Source organism: Sus scrofa, chromosome 10 (genome assembly GCF_000003025.6).
Source record: "Sus scrofa isolate TJ Tabasco breed Duroc chromosome 10, Sscrofa11.1, whole genome shotgun sequence".
Lineage (NCBI taxonomy): Eukaryota > Metazoa > Chordata > Mammalia > Artiodactyla > Suidae > Sus > Sus scrofa.
In genome coordinates, this window is record NC_010452.4 from 69,304,359 (window position 1) to 69,321,490 (window position 17,132).

General features: G+C 41.2%; 1 long non-coding RNA gene across 2 annotated transcripts; it reads left to right on the forward strand.

Annotated features, from left to right (window-relative positions):
- Positions 288 to 15,563, forward strand: LOC102163368. 2 transcript variants are annotated; one of them, XR_001299417.2, is made up of 4 exons: positions 288 to 788; positions 11,542 to 11,661; positions 12,348 to 12,463; positions 14,153 to 15,563. It is a non-coding gene; the product is annotated as an uncharacterized LOC102163368 (long non-coding RNA). The 2 variants fall into 2 exon arrangements; XR_306051.3 differs by lacking the exon at positions 11,542 to 11,661 and having other exon boundaries at positions 299 to 788.

A 17,132-nucleotide genomic window follows, 5' to 3' on the forward strand; every position in this document is an offset into this window, starting at 1 on the left:
TAATTGTAGTGCTAAATTATATTTTCTTAAAGGTTATCACAGCCAAGGAGTTCTGTGGAAGCTCAGTGGTAACAAACCCTGACCAGTATCCATGCAGACGCAGGTTCAGTCCCTGGCCTTGCTCAGTGGGTTAAGGATCCAGGGTTGCCATGAGCTGTGGTGTAGTTCTCAGGCATGGCTTGGATCCCATGTTGCTGTGGCTCTGGCATAGGCCACCCCTAGCCTGGGAATTTCCATATGCTGCGGGGGCGGCCCTAAAAAGACAAACAAGTTATTACAGCCCAAAAATGTTTTCTGAGTGATTTGGTTATTGCCTCTATATCTGCAGTTTGATGGGCTCTTTTGCTTTTATGTAGTATTTAGCTAAAGTTGGAGAAAATCTGCAGAGAGCACTACATACTTCCTTTTTTTTCTTTTTATTTAACTGCAGACACAGAATTTAAAACACAGGAAGTTCTGCTTCCTCGACAGCTGCATTCAAAAGCAGTGCATTTCTTTCTGTTTCTGACCTGAGTCTGGCCCGTAGGCTACCTCCTGAAGTTGAGAGTGTTTCTGCCTCTGGTGAAGCCTTGTGTTAGCTTTCACACACATGATGTTAAGGGGTGAATTGTCCTTTCTTATTTTTTCTCATTTCTCTTACTGCTATTTTGAAAACTCCTCTAGAGTATGGGCGAAGAAAGTAAAAGTGAAACTCAGCACATTTTTAAAAAATTAGTCATTGTATTTTTCAAAGGAAAGTTGCTGAAAGAGAAACCAAGGGAATCTACAGATTAGAACAAGATCTAGGGGTAAGTATAGACTTTCTTATATGTTGCTAATGTACTTAACGCTAATTATAAAAATGTTCTAGTGTGTGCCTCCATTCTAGGTAAATCTATAACGGAAATAAACAGTGGCTCTCTGTTTTGAATGGATATGTATTTATTTCTAGTTAAAATTTAAGCTAGAGTTTCTAGTAGAGTTGCTTCGTTGTTATGGGTTGAACACATTTTGGAATCTTTTGTGTAAATAGCATATTATGTCAGCAAGTTCTCTCTGTCTCTGTCTCTCTCTCTCTCACATACACACATAAGCAGCATGGCTAAATAAATTGTGATTTATTCATAGATATGATTTATGTAACCATTGAAGAAATTGTTGATAATTATGTTTCTGTGTTAGGTGAAAACTATGATAATCATTGGAGATAATGACTACAACCACATAAACACACATATTAATAGAAAAAAGAAGGTAATATAAATGACTAAATATATTAATATCTGGCAAATAAAATTGTATGTGGTTTACTTTTTCTTTTTTATATTTTATTTTCTTAATACTATATTCATTTTGTAATTATAAAAAATTCTGAAAACAAAATATTTTTCTAGGTCAAAGGAACTGAATGCTGACACTTTTATATTGTTTAACCTAATAGCACTGATCTTCAGATTCCCTGCATGGGATTTTTGAAAAGTAAAATTAAGCCAGATTTAAGTGTGTTCTTTAGGAAAACGGCAATCCAATAGAATTATTGGAGTCCAGTTAGGAGAAATGCCCATGGTATTTCATGTGCATTTTGCCTCCAACTCAGTTTCCAGAAGTAAGTTCAATATTCCACACTGAAATGCAGTGATACTGAGCTCACACAGACATAAAGTTAAGCAACTTTCTGTATGATCGTGAGGAACTAAAAAGTTCATTTCTTCTACACATATAACTTTGGTTGTTAAATCTCTGTCCAAAAAGACCTTTATTCAAAAACCTAAAATATCCTGAGCTCTGGGTAGTAGAGAGTGAATTATCTTTCACTGCCCTAGCTCATTTCATACTTAACAATGGCTAACTTTATTACTGACATTTTACTCATGAGGAAGCTAAGACTTAGAAAAATAAAGTATCTTTCCAAAGCTCAGAGATGGCAAGTGACTGAACTCAGACTTGCATCCAGAATTACCTCCTGAGAGAGTCTGAAGTCTGGGCTATTCCTGATATTTCAAATGTGTTCCTCAGTTAGAAACACATTTTAAAAAATAATTTACCTATGATATCACACATACGAAATCTCTCTGCTTTATATTAAAATTTCTATTCCATCAGAATAAAAAAATTAAACATTTGAAATAAAAGATGCAATTCACTAAACAAAGGATTTTAGATATGTGAAAAAGTATAAGAGTTTCCCTTATGGCTGAGCAGGTCACCAACCTGACTAGTACTGGTGAGGAAGCAGGTTCAATACCTGTCCTCACTCAGTGGGTTAAGGATCTGTTGGTGCCATGAGCTGTGGTGTGGGTCACAGATGTGGCTCAGATCCCACTTTGCTGTGGCTGTGGTATAGGCCGGCAGCTGCAGCTCCAATTCACCCCCCAGCCTGGGAACTTCTATAAGCCACAGGCACAGCACTAAAAAGCAAAAACAAACAAACAACAAAACAAAATAAAACAACTATCAAACAAACATGGAAAAAGAAACCCCAAATACCGTATTCAAATGAGTCACCCCAAGTGGAAAAAACTTCCTTTAATTATCTATTGCTTAGAGTCAGAGAGTTCAGAATGGGGCCCACCTTGGCTACTTCCTTTATCATTTCCTTCAGGAAGTCTAGAATGCTCAGATTTTGCTCTGGCAAGATTAGTGAGGTGGATGATGACAAGTACAGAGAAGAACTTCCAAATTTACTGTTAGGTATGAGAGTTATAACTACTAGGTTCTTTTAAAAGTAACTCCTTTATCAAAGCATTAAGCATTTAGCCTGGGCAACAGGGTTTTAAATTATAATTTGAATGGAAATATTTTTATTATTTCTACTTTTATAAAATCACAGTCATCTTTGTATGTGATAATGTAGCATGTCCCATGTTCATGCAAAAGAATTTGGTTCAGATTTGAGTTTACATAGTTTTTCAAGGGCTTTTTTTACTGTGGTTGCCCCAAAGTTTACGATATGCATTTATAACTAATCCAACTCTGCTTTTAAATAACTGATACTGCTTCACAGGTAGTGTGAGTATCTTGACAAATAGTCCTAATTCCTCTCTCCTATTGCTTTATCATTGCTGTGATTCATTTCACTTATCTATAAGCATATATAAGCATATCTATACACCTACACGTATATATGGTCAACACCTAAGCATAGTCAAATTTATTGTTACCATTACTATGAACTGTTACCTGTTTGATCAATTGAGAATAAGAAAAACAAAAGTTTTATTTTTATTTTCTTTTATTCCTTCTTTGCTGCTCTTCTTTTTTTTTTTTTTTTTTTTTTTTTTTTTTTTTTTTTTGTCTTTTGTTGTTGTTGTTGTTGTTGCTATTTCTTGGGCCGCTCCCGCGGCATATGGAGGTTCCCAGGCTAGGGGTCCAATCGGAGCTGTAGCCACCGGCCTACGCCAGAGCCACAGCAACGCGGGATCCGAGCCGCGTCTGCAACCTACACCACAGCTCACGGCAACGCCGGATCGTTAACCCACTGAGCAAGGGCAGGGACCGAACCCGCAACCTCATGGTTCCTAGTCGGATTCATTAACCACTGCGCCACGACGGGAACTCCCTGCTGCTCTTCTTTATGTAGATCTGGTTTAATGATTTTATTATTTTCTTTCTCTCTAAAGAAACTTTTTTTTTTGGTCTTTTTTTTTTTTTTTTTTTTGTCTTTTTTTGGGCCACACCCACAGCAAATGGAGGTTCCCAGGCTAGGGGCTGAATCTGAGCTACAGCTCCCAGCTGCACCACAGCCACAGCAAGGTGGGATCTGAGCCACCTCTGTGACCTACACGACAGCTCACGGCAACTCTGGATCCTTAACCCACTGAGCGAGGCCAAGGATCAAATCCGCATCCTCATGGATACTAGTTGGGTTCGTTAACCACGATGGGAACTCTGAAACTTTTTTTTTTTTTTTTTAAAGAAAACTTCTTTTAACATTTCTTGCAAAGCAGGTTTACTGGCAAAAAAAAACAAAACAAAACAAAACAAAAAAAACCCTCAATTTTTGTTTAAGAAAGCCTTTATTTCTGCTCCACCTTTTTCTTCTTTTTAGGGCTGCACCTGTGGCATAATGGAAGTTCCTAGGCTAGGAGTTGAATTGAAGCTGGAGCTGCTGGCCTACGCCACAGCCACATCAACTCGGGATCTGAGCCACGTCTGTGACCTACACCACAACTCACAGCAATGCCAGATCCTTAACCCACTGAGTGGGGTGAGGGATTGAACCTGCATCCTCATGGATACTAGTCAGGTTCTTTACTGCTGAATCACAACAGGAACCCCCTGGAAAAGTGGTTTTTGGTAGATACGAAACAGGACTTAATATAATTGTATGTTAAGCAGATATGTTTCATAAGTAAAAGTGCTTGGGAGGGGATCAAGATGGCAGAGGAATAAGACATGGCACCCACCTTCTCCCACAAAACATCGCAAGAAACCATCTACATATAGAATGACTGGCATGGAACATCTACTGAAATGTCCAGAAAGGGCAAGAAACTCTCCATGTAACGGGGTAGAACAAAAGGGGGAAAAAAGAAAAAGAGAGAGAAAAGAGATTTAAAAAAAAGGAATCAGGATGGGACTAGCACTCCCGGGAGGGAAAGGAACATACCTCCTGAGAGGCCACGGTCCTGGAGGGGAAACTCAAAGCCTCAGGGAAAAGTGCGGCAGTGGGCAGATGAGAGCCAAGCAGAAAGAGAGCTGCGCAGATGTCAGGACCACCACCCTCAGACGTTGCAGCCTGAGACACGCAAGCCGGGGCTGGGCACTTACTCTGAGGCTTCAGAGGTCAGTTCTGGGGAGAGGACTAAGGTTGGCTGTGCGGAGATACCCGGAGGGGCTAGGGCGTCGTGCGCCACAGTTGAGGGAGCGTAGGCGGAGGCTTGGGCCTGCAGGAGAAGCAAGGCTTGATGACTGGGCAGGTGAGAAGAGGAGGGGCAGGACCACCGTAGGAATGTCTTTCTCTTGCACAGGTGGGCTCTTGGGCACTGGGGCACCTCTTCACAGACTATGGGCAATGGGGTGCTTCTTGCATGAGCTATGGGTGGCGGGCACCACAGACTCCAGAAGTGAGCGTGGCCTGCCACCACTAGAGGTCTGTGAACATGCACCACCTATGGCCCCAGTCACCTCTGGGATTACTGCAGAGGAGGGCACTGCCACTGAGTACCACTTGCTGCTCTCACTCCCCTGGGAATGCACACACTCTGCTCTTGCCGATGCCAAGGTCTTGGGGCGTGCCTAAACCTTCTGAGGGTCACTCCCACTTTCCAGGGCCCTGCTACCATGAGCAGCCTGTGCCACTTCCTTGCGGGTCCTCACCACTGTCAAGAGCCTAGCAACCAGGCACTGGCTACTGGCCCTGCCATTGCCCCCATCTTCCTGGGACCAAGCCTAGGCCTTACACCAATACACCCTGTATTACGGGGATAAGAGCCTGCACGCACTGAGGAAAGAGACAGCAAGCATCCACAGCAAAAGCAGCGCCCATGACCAAAAAAAAAATAAGCCCTCACAAACTCCCCAAGGGCACTCTCACATATAAACAGCTCTCTGAGACTACAGTAGTTGTCTTCCCTAAACTCACAGAATAAGAAAAATATAAGCAAAAATGAAGATGCTCAGGAACCATTCCCAGTTAAAAGAACAGGAGAATTCCTCTGAAGGAGCGAACAATGAAACAGACCTCTGTAGTCCAACAGACACTGAGTTTAGAAAGGAGAGAGTGAGAATTCTGAAGAAATTAGGAGCAAATATGAAGGAATTAAGAGCAGATATGAATGAGATTAGAAAGGAAACAGAAAATATATAGAGGAGCAAATAAAAGTTAGAAAATTCATTTGCAGAGTCACAAGCTGAGTTAAAGGCATTGAAGAGCAGAATAAATACTGCAGAGGAACGAATAAGTGACTCGGAAGATAAAATAGTGGTCCCACCCTCCTCCTCTCATCCTCCCCAGTATTTAAGCTTTGCTTCTCCTGCAGCCTCAATCAGGACAGAAAACCAAATGAAAAAACATGAAAGCAGTATAAGAGATCTATGGGAAAATATAAGGTAGGCCAATCAATGCATAATAGGGATCCCAGAAGGTGAAGAAAAAGAAAAGGGATTGAAACTATATTTGAAGAAATTATGGCTGAAAACTTTGCAAATCTAAAGGAAACAGATGTTAAGACACAGGAAGCACAGGGAGGGTCCGAACAAGTTGAACCCAAACAGGCCCACATCAAAACATATTATAATAAAAACGACCAAGTTAGAGAGAGAATTCTAAAGGCAGCAAGAGAAAAATAATGACTTCATTACAAGAGAACCCCTCATAAGGCTACCAGCTGATTTCTTTACATTACAGGCCAGAAGGGGAGGCAATATATATTCAAAGTTCCTGCTAATTATCAGAGAAATGCACATCAAAACTACAGTGAAGTACCACCTCATGCTGGTCAGAATGGCCATCATAAGTAAGTCTACTAATAACGAACACTGGAGAGGGTGTGGAGAACACGGAACCCTCCTGCACTGCTGGTGGGAATGTAAACTGGCACAACCACTATGGAAAATAGTATAGAGATGCCTCAGAAAATTAAATATAAAACTACCAAGGGGTCCAGCAATCCCACTCCTGGGCATATATCCAGACAAAATTTTTATTGAAAATCATACAGGCACCCTAGTGTTTACTGCAGCACTATTCACAACAGTCAAGACATGGAAATAACATAAATGCCCATTGACAGATGAAAGGATTAAGAAGATGTGGTCCATATGCACAAGAGGATACCACTCAGCCATAAAAAAGAACAAAATAATTCCATTTGCAGCAACATGGGTGGAACTTGAGGCTCTCACACTAAGTGAATTAAGTCAGAAAGAGAAAGACAAATACCATACGATATCACTTAGATGTGGAATCTAAAATATGGCACAGATGAACCTATCTGCAGAATAGAAACAGAGTCACAGACAAGGAGAACAGACTTGTGGTTGCCAAGGGGGAGGGGGAGAGGGAGTGGGATGGACTGGTAGCCCTGGGTTATTAGATACAAACTGTTACACTTAGAACTGATAGACATGAGGTCCTGCTGTACAGCATAGGGGACTACGCCAATCACTGGTTATGGGACATGATGAAAGATTAACATGAGAAAGACAGGGTGTATGGATGTATGACAGGGTCACTTTGCTGTACAGCAGAAATTGGCAGAACTATGTAAATCGACAATAGTAAAAACATTTTTTAAAAGGGTTTGGTGAAGTACACAGGAAAGAGATTCTGTACAACACTCTGCTTTTTAAATTCTTACCTACCTATATTTATCACTTCAACAACTTCTACCCTCCATGTGTCGACCTACAATGTACGCCATGGTCTGGTAGGGTACTAATGAGAAAGCAGAAAGATGCTCTAAATTTATATTTCCATTGGAAGTTTACAGAAGTTAGTAAAATTTCCAAGGGATAAATTGTTTAGATGATTTAGAAAGTTAATTTATAATTTTGTAAATCATGCCTGAAATTTAAAAGTTATTTTTTAATCTCATTCTCTTCACGAGCTATTTAAATTAAGGACAATATCTGGGATACTGGGGCAGGGGCTCTGTGAAGGGCTTGTCTAAGTGGGGTTGTGCAGAGAGAGTGTGTGACTGTCCAAGGAGATTTACTGTGTCCAAGGAGATGGGCACATGATTCCACACTGTGCCCAGTGCACTTGGGTGAGCAGAGTCCACTTGGATACAGCTTCTAGAGAGCCTTGCTCAGAGCAACCTACTCATCAGGTTTCTTGACTTCGCTCTTCGGAAGTACACAAAGCGCCTAATAAAGCCCAATAAGGGAATTAATAAACTTCTATGTTGCATCCTTCATGTAAAATGAGATTTAACCTTCCTGTTCATCTTTTCCTTACTGTAACTAAGACAGCTCACACATCGACTCCCATTTTTATAAGGCTCTGCACGTTAGAAAATCCTCGTAACTGTGCTGTAGATGCAAAAGCTACAGAATCTGACCAGGAGTGAGACGGTTAACTGGCTCCACATTCTTTACTATTTCCTCTGCATTTGCCCACCACATGATTTCTATAGAACAATTGCCCTGCTCGCAATCCTTCCTTTGCACCCTGTTTCCCAGGAAGGTAAGACGAGTCTCCATATTCCCATGGACGAAAGGAGAGTCCACTGAGAGCAGAAGTGCCAGTCCCAGCTCACGGTAGGGAGGGCTTTCCGTGGTGTCGGCAGTCTTGTCCTCATCTAGCTCTAAAGAGATCTTACCAAGTGAAACCCATATGCAGATATGAGGTCCATTTCTATTAATTTTTACCAAGGCAATTCATTGGTAATGTTTTAAAAAGTATCAAAGTTTTAAATCTATGTAATAGTTTTGCATACTGTTTTAGAAAGGGTACAATCCCTATTTCACATAATCATTAAAGGCAGTGAAATTTTTTTTTCTTTTTATGGCCACAGCTGTGGGCATGTGGAAGTTCCCAGGGTCAAATCAGAGCTGCAGCTAAGGCCTATGGCACAGCCGTGGCAACACCTGATCTGAGTCACATTTGAAACAGCTTGTGGCAACACCTTAGATCCTTAATCCACTAAGCCAGGCCAGGGCTCGAACAAGCATCCTCACAGAGACAACACTGGGTTCTTAACCCATTGAGCCACAGTGGGAACTCCTAAATCCAGTGAGATATTTTAGAGCTTGTTTACTTTCTTGGAAAATGCAGAATTTCAATTATTTTCGGTGGAAAAGAACAGTAATTGGTCTTAACACTCATCTAAAAAATGGCGTTGGCAGACATCATTACAAAAAAATTTAAAATCCATTGTATGAATATACATAATTCTATTTGTTTAAAAATAAAATATTTTTTCTATGAAGTAATAATTCTAATAACTGAATCTAGGTTACTTAGAAATAGGTCAGAATAGCATGACCGATGAATTATCAAATCTAACATAAGGCTTATGTTGTATTTTGTACCATTTTCAGAAAGGTAAAGTACTTTTTCCATCCAGCACATACAATCCTACCTCAGTCAGGGAGCATTTCACCCAAGTCATTTCTACAAGGAAAGCACTGGCACTAAAAACTCCACTGGTTATGAAATATATAAATGTTTTTGTTTTATTCCAGGGAATATTTTCTGAAGTTCAGACAACGTAGCAACATGAAATAGAAGTTTGTCTTATTCCCTTTGCAGAAGAGATCAAATAAGTAGCTGCCTTTTAGAGTTAACTCATGATTGTCAACTACCTATTTACTCCATCCTTCTAATCAGAAGTTTTCCTCCATTTCTTTTGCAAGCTTGTGATCGTTTCAGAGTGCATGTCTTAGATTCTGTGTAGGACCAGCAAGCCCCTTTCCCCAGCTCCTGAACCGGGAGACAGAGATTGCCTTCAGCTCCTGACTTGGCAGTCATTTCACGCAAGGTGCAATGTTTACCAAAGAGAACAGGAAATCTTTTCTCCAGTAAAATATATTCTAGTTAAACAATGAGTTTTAGTAGGAAATAAATGTGTTTACCTCGTATGTTGATAAAATTGCCTAAAGTTAAATTACAAGTCCTTCATTTGAAAGTAATCACAACTAAAGAGCTAGAGTTTCTGCTGTGGCGCAACGTGCTTGGTGGTGTCTGCGGTGCCAGGACACGGGCTTCAGCCCCAGCCAGGCACAGTGGGTTGGGGGATCCAGCATTGCTGCTGCTGTGGCATAGGCTGCAACTTTGGCTTGGATCTGATCCCTGCCTGGGGAACTCCATGTGCCTCGGGGCAGACAAAAAAAGGAAAAAAAAAAAAAGAGTGTTAACAGATCTGTTTAACTCTGAACATGAACTCAAGTATAGATTTACTAGATGGAGGAATAAAATCACTCCAGGTATTCCAGGGTTTGATGGCATATTAGGAGTTTTCTCTCTCAGAAGGCACTGTTTCCACATAGTGCAAAGAATTCCCTCTTTTGATTCCTTGTGGGTCTTGGTTACATGGGCTGTGATTTTAACCATTAAAAAAACCTCCTTGTATACTCAGCCTCTATTTTTCTGCCTGGATGGAGGGGACAATGGCCCTGTAGTCACTGCAGCCTGCTGCGTGGTTGCTGGGAGAGTGGATTAGCCATGCCTGTTTTGGTTTTGAATGAATATACCCCCGGCAAGCCATGCAGACAAAACAGTTTCTTAGGTGGCACATTTATAGAATTGGTGGCTCATCCTTACAAACGCCCTATATTCCCATGGGGCTGAGCTTTCATTATCAAAAACTCAGAGACACGGGTGCAGTACTCACAGCATAAACCTATATTCCTTACTTCATTTCCTCTTTCTGTCTTTTGAAAGAAGAGAAGAATGGAAGGACATGTCCACAAGCCTTTACGTTGCTCCATTCCTAGCACATCTCCAGGAAAATTAGACCAAGTAGTTTTCTTGCGTAATCTCCATCGGGAGATTAGTAATCAGCGAGACCAGCTGACTCTGAATTTTGTTGTGCTCAATGTAATTCTCACACATGAAGAATTTGCTTGTCTTCTTTGCCCGGAGGGTTCCCTTCCCTGATCTCTTGAGTAGAAATGAGTATTGTCTGAAAAGTCTGGGGCCAAACAGGGATACGGGCAGGGGAAGGGTGTGTTGTTTCTGTTGGGTTCCTGGAGTGAAAAGGTTCTAGCATCAAAAGTTTTGAGAACCTGGGGGAGGCGCCAGTCCCACTCTGGCCAGGGAAGAGATGACCTAGGTTGTGGGGAAGTAGTTTCCAGTGTGGTTTGTAATACTTTCAGCAGTTCTGAGGGTGGCCTGCTCTTCAACTTGAGGTTTGTATATTTAAAGATCTGTAACTACGTCCTGGAAGAAGAAATAAGTCTGAATTAAATCTCTCTCAGGACAATACACTTCTATCAAATTAGATAAAGGGAGTAGGCAAAAGTTATTGAGGACAATTAATAGCTGGCACAGTTAAAATTCCTATAGTCCCAATTCCAGTAAAGAAGTACTCTAATCAGTTTTACCTAATGCTATACGCTGATTTTCACAGAAATCCTGGAGGAGTGAGGTGAATTCATTTTCTTTAGCTAAAAGGAGTATATACTCATTCAACATGTACCATACTGATGATGACAAGATAATGGAGGAAATTAATATTATATTAATGTACAAGAAACTTGCCAATTTCCAAAGGAAATTAAAAGGATTACATTTTCTTTTATTTTTCTTCATCAAGGGAGAAAGGATTAGAGGTCTAACTTCATCCTTATTTCCCTTTTTGTTTTTTGTCCAGAAAGTATGGTTTTTATTTCTTTCTTGCTGTGTGTACCCGGTTATTCTAGATTTCCCTCCAGATTCAAGTGTTAATTTCTTTTCTTTTCTTTTTTCACTTTGTAAGCTGATTTGAGTACTTTTGTAAAGAAGACACACACTCTTAGTTTATCTAGCAGCAGTAGGAAAAGAAAAGCACTGGCCCAAGTCCAAATTCTTCTTTATAAAATCATTAAAGATTCAATATCAATTCCTCTGAAATAGGTGCTTTTTTCCCATCTCTGTTATGGCTGTGTTTTAGCTTAAATACATTTGTCTCCTTTTAGGTCCTAAAGTTTTCAACCGAAACGTGTTTTTTTCCTTCTTTCTTTTCCAAAATTGTTGTGCCTATTTGAACCTGGATAGCGACAGCTAAAAATGGCCTGAATCTGTCACGGAGAGACCCTGTAAGGCTCATAAATCTTATTGATGCTTTTTGCTAGAAGAGGTCATAAACATTTAAGGGACTGCTAAAACGTTAAATTAAACTTCCCCCAGTTTGTCAAGGGCATAGTTTTCTCTTGTAATCTAGATTCCTTATGCCTTCATTCATTGTTAGTTTAAAATTAGTCATCTAAAATAACTGAAAATGGAGCTCCCGTTGTGGCTCCATGGGTTAAGAACCTGACACTGTCTCTGTGAGGATGAAGATTCGATCCCTGGCCTCGCTCAGTGGGTTAAGGGTCTGGCATTGCCACAAGCTGTGGCATAGGGCATGGATGTGGCTTGGATCCTTGCTGCAGCTGTCGTGTAGGCTGGCAATTGCAGCTCTGATTCCACGACTAGCCTGGGAACCTCTATATGCCACAAGTGCAGATGGAATAAAAGAAAAAAATAACTGAAAAGTGTATCTGAGTCTTGTTGGACTACACCTTGCACCTGAGAGTAAGGCGTCATAATTCAATTTTCTGACTGAGCTCACAGGGCACGTAATTCTTCTTTCAAACTCTGAGAGAAAAACATTCATCTATCTCTGCCTCGATAATGAGGTAAAACTGATACAAAAACGAGGAGGGCATAGGTGCCCAATGAGGAAATACAGTCAAGAGCTCATTTCCTCTCCATGCTTATCTGCTACCTTCTCCCTTCTCAGAGGCTTCTCCTCAGAGCAGCAACGACCGGGAGGACTCTGTGGTGGAAACACTCTGCCCCGCTCTGTCCGTTGCGGTCGCCATTCAGGCGAGTGTGGCTTTGAGCACTTGACATATGGTAAGTGCAAGGGGTGGACTGAAGTTTAAATGAGTTTTAGGGAGTTCCTGTCATGGCTCAGTGGTTAACGATTCCGACTAGGAACCATGAGGTTGCGGGTTCGATCCCTGGCCTCACTCAGTGGGTTAAGGATCCGGCGTTGTCCTGAGCTGTGGGGTAGGTCACAGATGCGGCTCAGATCTGGTGTTGCTGTGGCTGCGGTGTAGACTGGCAGCTGTAGCTCCAGTTCGACCCCTAGCAGGGGAACCTCCATATGCCACAGGTGAGTCCCTAGAAAAGGCAAAAAGACCAAAAAAAAATTGATTTTAGTGGCCGATGGCTGCCATTTGGATGATATAGTCTTACAGTTGTTTGCCTCTAGCTAGTTAAGAAAATGTTTGTTCTCCTCAGACGCAATGTTTAGATCATAGGTCTCGTCCCCCAGCTAAGAGGAGCCTGATCATTAATTGCAGTGTAACACACTCTACACTGACTCTTTCAATAACTTGATGTAGACGCAAGAACTTTAAACGATTCTTAGACCTAAATGATCTAAATGATCAAAAGAAAGAGAAATCTTTCAAAGGAACATGTATTCCACAGAATATGTTACGTTGAGATTAAATAATTTAATCATCATTCTGACACAATAATAGAACTGATATATCTTGACTTATTCATATTTATTATAAGTAAAAACAATCTGCCTAATCTATTAATTAATTAATTAATTTATTTATTTATTTTATTTATTTTTTGTCTTTTTGCCATTTCTTGGGCCACTCCTGCAGCATATGGAGGTTCCCAGGCTAGGGATCCAATCGGAGCTGTGGCCACCGGCCTACACCACAGCCAGAGGAACACGGGATCCGAGCCGCGTCTGCAACCTACACCACAGCTCACGGCAACAACAGATCCTTAACCCACTGAGCAAGGGCAGAGACCAAACCCACAACTTCATGGTTCCTAGTCGGATTCATTAACCACTGCGCCACGATGGGAACTCCTATTTTATTTATTTTTTAATTAATTTTTTTTTTGGTCTTTTTGCCTTTTCTAGGGCCGCTCCCGTGGCATGTGAAGGTTCCCAGGCTAGGGGTCTAATTGGAGCTACAGCTGCCGGCCTATGCCAGAGCCACAGCAACACAGGATCCGAGCCGTGTCTGCAATCTATACCACAGCTCACGGCAACGCCAGATCCTTAACCCACTGAGCAAGGCCAGGGACCAAACCCGCAACCTCATGGTTCCTAGTTGGATTCATTAACCACTGTGCCATGACTGGAACTCCTATTATTTATTTTATATATGACTTTCCATATCTGCTAGCTCAGCAATTTTGTGAGACATATGCATATTTCATACCCCCTCAATTCTTCATGAGTTAACAGATTTCCTTACTGTTTCTCCTCTCTTGCATGTCTTCCTTTTTTTTTCAGTCCTCTAGGCGTTGTTGATCTCACCAATTATATTCAGTCTTTGTCCTATAGTTTATCTACTACATTACAAAAAGACATAAATCACTGAGTTTGGGATTTCAATATTTTAAAGACTGTGATGATGGTACAACATTATACAGACACCAAAAATGCAGGTTTCTGTGCTTGAAAGAATCCTCACAATGCCAAAACAAAGGTTTTGTTTCTCCTGAATGGATGTATGGCTCAAACAATGTCACTAAGTTAACTAGGTCAACTGCTCTCTCTCACAGCATCATTCAGCCACCAAATCTATCTGTAAGTCTGGGGAAAGGAGCCACAGAGGAAGACTGTGGGGAGATGAGAGTCATGACGAGAAAAACCACTTGTTGTTCTAACCACTTCTCCCAGGAGGAGACTGTGACCCAGGGAGTTTCTCTGGGAGCTTTGCCATTGAAACCTCTGTACATCCCCTGGCAACAGACGATTTGCTGCACTGCTGAAAGGAGCAGACAGGGGCTGGGCGCGGGGAGTGCCGAAGCTCACAAAGGAACTGTCCTCTTAAATAACAAGCCCACTGCTCGCCAAGGCTGCTGGAGCGCTTTCATTCAACAGGGGTCTGGAGCAACCACCTCTCTGCCTGGCATATAAATCTCTGTGGGCTTTCTTCCTTCTAGGTTTTTTCCTCTTTTGGGTGTGGATGGGTTCTACTGTCTGTTGCTTTGCTTTTTTTTTAGTTGAGAAAAATCTGATTAAAGAACTGATGATTTCATCTTCAGGTCTCCTGTGTGTTATGTGAAGTGACACAGTGTTCTTTATTTCCACACTAAACACATTAAAAGGTAACTGTAGAATTTTTATATTTGTGCTTCGTGTGCATTATACTCGTAGATGCAACTTTTGTACAGAAAGGCAAGAAAACAGGACGCATCATGAAAGGTTTAAAGTGGGAAGTAAAATTAATTTACTTCATAGTACATGGACTTACATCATATTATATATACTTTTGAAGTTCAGGGAACCTACTAAAGGGGAAGGAGTTTAATGTTTTCGTGTGGAATTCTGTCTCTGCCCTGTCGTGGTATATTTGGGGTTAATATGTGTCCTTTCCATCTTAATGTATGTAAACTTCATTCTAAAGCTTTGTAAGTAAATATCTGAAGGTTTCCAGGTTATTCTAAGCAAAGTTTGTCAAAACAGAGCACCTGAAAAGGTCCACCCCCTCATTTATTGACAAAATATCTTATTTCAGGACTTTGTTTTCAGTAGACAAGTTGCTCATTGGTGGCTTTTTCCACATTTTTTGACATTTTTGAGTGGCATTGTGACAGCAGTATATCGGAGCAGCGTAGGGGCAAATACATAAAATGCAGGCGTACTGACTTTGTATGAGTTTGCATTTATTAGGCCTGGTCATGTATGCCAATTCACAGGCATATCTGAGTATATGAAAACAAATAATCCTAATAAAATTGTTACGATAAATATATAAACAGTACAAAAAAGATGGGATGAAAGAAAGGCAGTTCTAAGAAAGAAGTTTATAACCATAAACACCTGTACTAAGGAAAAAAATAACTCAACCAAACTTACTTTACACCTGAAAGAATTAGAAGAAAAAACTAAGCCCTAAGTTAGTAGAAGGGAAATAACAAAGATCAGAGCAAAACTAAATGAAATAGAGACCAAAAAAAAAAAAAAAAAGATCAATGAAACTGAGTTGTTTTTGAAAAGACAAACAAAATAAACAATCTTAGATTTATCAAGAAAAGAAGACAAAATTATAAATAAAAGAGGAGACATTACAAATGATACTTCACAAAGGATCCTAAGAAACTACTACAAGCAATTATACACCAAAGCTTCCAAATATCTTCCAAATTAGATAACCTGGAAGAAATGGAGAAATTCATAGAAACATACAAGCAACCAAGACTGAACTATGAGTTCAGGAGGATTAAGATGGTGGAATAGAAGGACTGGAGCGCAACTTCTCTCCTAAAAACAACAAAATTCACAACTAAAAGCTGAGCAATCTCCAGCCAAATGGACCAGGAACCTTAAAAAAGATACCCTACTAAAGAAGAAAAAGAGGAGGCCACATCAAGAGGGAGGAGGGGCAATTTCGTGATATAAACAACCCCATACCTCCTGGGTGGGAAGCTCCACAGACTGGAAACTAACTGGTTCACAGAGACTCACCTACCGGAGTGAGAGTTCTGAGTCCCACATCAAACCCTCACATGCAGGGATCAGGCACTGGGAGAAAGAGCCCCTGGAGCATCTGGCATTGAAGGCCAGTGGGGCTTGTGTGCAGGAGCTCAATGGGACTGGGGGAAACAGAGACCCCATTCTTAAAAGGCACACACAGACTTTCACATGTACTGGGTCCCAGGGCAAAGCAAAGTCTCCATAGGAGACTGGGTCAAACCTGACTGCAGTTCGTGGAGGACAACCTGGGAAAGCAGGGGTGAGTGTGGCTTGTTGTGAGGGACAGACACTGAAAGCAAAGCTCTCAGGAATATTCAGCAGCCTGCCTTTCTCTGGAGGTGGCCATTTGAGGAAAATCTGGCCCCACCCATCAGTAAGCTGCTGAGAAGCCCCAGACCAAACAACAATCCAGGTGGGATCACAGCCCTGCCCCTCAGTAAACAGGCTGCCTAAAGACCCCTCAGGCACCCAGCTGCCTCTAATCCCATCCAGAGACTAAGCCCCACCCACCAGAGGGATTAGAATCGGCTCCACCTACCAGGGGGCAGGCATCAGCCTCTCCCATCAGGAAGCCTACAGCAAGCCCCCATACAGACTTCAGCCACAAGGGGGGCAGACACCAAAAGTAAGAGAGGCTACAACCCTTTTATCTGTAAAAACACCAAAAACCTATAAAAATGAAAAGACAGAGAACTATAACTCAGATGAGGGAGAAAGGAAAAACCCCAGAAAATCAGCTAGCGATGAGGAGATTCTTAGCCTCCAGGAAAAAGACTTTAGATTGTTGATACTGAAGATGATGCAAGACATTGGAAATAAACTGGAGGCAAAGATGGATAACTTACAGGAAACACTGAGCAAAGGGATATAAGATATAAAACTTAAACAAGAAGAGATGCAAAATACAATAACTGAAATAAAAAATTTACTAGAAGCAGCTAACAGCAGAATACAGGAGGCAGAAGAACGAATAAGCGAGGTGGAGGACAGATCAGTGGAAATTATGGATGCAGAACAGAAAAGAGAAAAAAGATTGAAAACAAATGAAGAGAGTCTCAGAGA